At 36.9% G+C, this 3,605-nt stretch overlaps 1 pseudogene; it reads left to right on the top strand.

The window, feature by feature from the left end:
* Positions 1–483: 483 nt before the first annotated feature.
* LOC102833006 lies at positions 484–1,431 on the top strand (annotated as a pseudogene).
* Positions 1,432–3,605: the final 2,174 nt, after the last annotated feature.

Genomic DNA, 3,605 nt, shown 5'->3' with positions numbered 1-3,605 from the left:
TACGAAGAATATTGGTATCTTAATTCTAATTACATAATATATGCTACTTTTTATTATATAAAATATAATGTCATCTCATAACCATCTTTATACATGATAATAAAATTAATATTTTGTTCAGTCATATTTTGTAAATATGAATTTATATATTTACTTAGTTGTGGATTTCTGGAATGTGCAAACAATATCTTTTTAAAGGTAAGGTCATTCATATAAACAAAACCCAGTATGAAGTCAATGATGCTAAATACTACTTTTAACCTCCTATAGTTTAAGAGCTCTGGTAGCGTAGTGGTTACGAATTGGGCTGCGAACCTTAAGGTCAGTGGTTCGAAACTACCAGCCGCTCCGCCGGAGAAAGATTAGGCTTTCTACTCCCTTAAAGATTTACACCCTAGGAAACCCTGTTACAGGGTCGCTATGATCGGACCCGACTCAGCGGCACTTAATAACAACAACATAGTTTAAGAGAAGTTACACACTATGGGGAGAAGAAATAACAGTAAGGTGTCTGACTTTATCCTAGAGGGATTGACAGACTCTTATGAGATTTGACTGGTCCTCTTTAATCTCTTTCTCCTGATATACCTGGTTACTGTGCTGGGGAATGCAGGAATGATACTGATCATTCGCCTGGATCTCCAGCTGCACACTCCCATGTATTTTTTCCTCAGTCACCTGTCATTTATTGATCTCATTTACTCAACAGTCATTACTCCTAAGACTTTAGAGACCTTAGTGACTTCCAACAAACATATTTCATATGGAGGTTGCTTAAGCCAGTTGTACTTTTTTATCTTCTTGGCTGCAGCTGAATGTTGTCTTCTCTCTTTGATGGCCTATGACCGCTATGTCGCTATCTGCAACCCTCTACAATACCCAGTTATTATGTCCACTAAACGCTGCTGCTCCCTCATCACTGCAGCCTACGTGATTGGCTTTCTTGACTGCACTGTTCCTGTGCTTGGCATGAACACCCTGCATTTCTGTAACTCCAACGTAATCCACCACTTTTTCTGTGACACAGCCCCAGTATTAGCCCTCTCATGCACTGACACACGGAATGTTGAGTTTATAGTATTCATTCTTGCTACTTCCACTATAGTGTCATCTCTCATCATTGTCTCTGTGTCCTATGTTCCCATTCTCTCTGCTATCCTAAAGATCAGTTCCACAGCAGGTAAGCAAAAAGCCTTCTCTACCTGTGCCTCCCACCTCCTGGGAGTCACCATCTTCTATGGCTCCATGATCTTCACTTACGTGAAGCCCAGTAGTTCCTACTCCTTGGGCAAAGACCAAGTGGCCTCTGTTTTTTATACTATTGTCATCCCCATGCTGAATCCACTCATTTACAGTCTTAGGAACAAAGAAGTGAAAAATGCTCTCCTTAGAGTTATGCAGAGGGAGCACCAGAAATTTCAGATAGAGTGATGTTAAATATGTAAAGTCATACTGGATATGCATTTCATGTTTCTCCCTTAAAACAATTTAATCTTTGCATTATTCTCTGTTTCTGTTTTGGATAATAGCTAGATTTTGGCATAACTAAAACAGTTTCACTAGTTATTTAATGTGTTATACAGAGAGGAAGTATAGAGCACAGTCCTTGTTTTACACATATACATTTCAGGTTTGAAATTCTGGTCCAGGTACCCTTTGAACATGACCCTAGCATTTTACTAATAGTCTACGTATTTTTTGTGTTGTTAAGTGAGAAAAATATATATCCCTGTCCATTCCTTAGAATTTTGTTGTTGTTATTGTTAAGTGCAGTCTAGTAGGTTTTGACCCATAGTGACCTGTAAAGGGTTTCTGATGAGTTGCTGGTGATTTGGAACCGCTACTTTCTGGTTCTAAACAACTTTGCAGACCAGTGCATTAACCCACAGTTCTACACCGGGACTTCCTCTAGAATTATACTAAAAGTTCAAATCTCAAAAAATAAAACACAAATCTGTTAAGGCAGTGCTAATAAATGCTTCTCATTACTATTAGAATATGTACATATTTGCAAACTGTAGGAATTCAGGAGTGCAGCACTTGAAACACTCAGCTGTGAACCAACCAGCTGCTGAGAGACACAGATGTGACTCTGCTTCTTTACAGATTCACAGCCTTGGAAACACTTGCAAGTTCTACTTTGTTACAATGTTTTGAATTCACAAATTTCTTTGTTATGAAGAATATACACTGGTGTTTTAACAAGTATTTTGGCTAAAATAAATGATACACAAATACTTAAAAATTTAATAAAGATGATTATGAAGTCAGTCCTTTACATTTGTAGATGATAGTGATGTATGTTTTATAGTAAAATTAAGATGATAGTGATGTATGTTTTACAGTAAAATTAAGTAAAGTTGCTATTGTTAGGTGCCATTCAGTCAGTTATCTCCCATAGTGAATCCATGTAGGGTATCTGAGGATTGGTTGGTGAGTTTGAATCTCCAAACTTGTGGTTCAAACTGACCTTGTAATCTAGTGCTTTACCCCACACCAGGATTCATATAAATATGTATAGAAAATTGTACGTGTTATTCTGTAGAAACCTGTGAAAAATAATAACGTACATAATAATAATAAAGAAATGTGCTAATCATTCTAGAATTTTGTTCATGTTGTTCTGCACTAGTACAGTTGAGTGTGTGCATTTATTTCATATGTAAGCGAAATATCTATATTCTGTTGGTTTCTGTTTCCACATATCAATATAATATTAGTTAATTTCATAGTTAATTGTTGTTTTAAACCATCAAGTCTGTATCAACTCAGAGCAACCTTATGGACAACAGAAGGAAACATTGCTCAGTCCAGCTTCAACCTCCCAATTCTTGGTACCCTTGAGCCCACTATTGCAGCCACTGTTGTAATACATCTCAGTGGGGGTCTTCTTTTTTCTAACCCCCAATTTTAACAAGTAAGTTGTCCTCCTCCAGGGACTGGTCCCTCATAATAAGATGTCTGAAGTAAGAGAGATGAAGTCAGCCCATCCTGGTTTCTAAGGAGCATTCTAGCTGTACTATTTCCAACAAAGATTTCTTTGTTATTTTCACTATCCATGGTACTTTTAATATTCTAGTCCAACATCATAACTCAAATGCATCAATTCTTTTATGGTCTTCCTTATTCATTAATCAACTTTCACATGCGTTTGAGGTTATTGATAATACCATGGCTTGGGTCATGCACATTTTGTCCTCAAGCTGACATCTCTGCTCTTAACCACTTTAAAGAGGTCTCATGCAGCAGATTTGCCAATTAAATACATATTTGATTTCTTGACTTTGCTTCCATGAATGTTGATGGTTGACCTGAGCACAATGAAGCCTTTGAGATTTTCAATCTTTTCCACAATTATATGGATGTTTCTTATTGGTTCAGCAGTGAAGATTTTTCTTTCGTTTATATTGAGGTACAGCCCATATGGAAGTCTGTGGTCTTTGATCTACATCAGTAAGCATTTTGAATCCTCTTCACTTTCTGCAAGCAAGGATGTATTATCTGCATATTGCAGATGTTTATGAGTCTTCTCAAATTCTGATGCCATGTTTCCATCATATAATCCAGCTTCTCAGATTATTTGCTCAGCATATAGATTGAAAAAG

Source organism: Chrysochloris asiatica, unplaced genomic scaffold (genome assembly GCF_000296735.1).
Source record: "Chrysochloris asiatica unplaced genomic scaffold, ChrAsi1.0 scaffold00627, whole genome shotgun sequence".
Classification (NCBI taxonomy): Eukaryota; Metazoa; Chordata; class Mammalia; order Afrosoricida; family Chrysochloridae; genus Chrysochloris; species Chrysochloris asiatica.
This window is presented reverse-complemented; position numbering and strand designations above follow the sequence as displayed.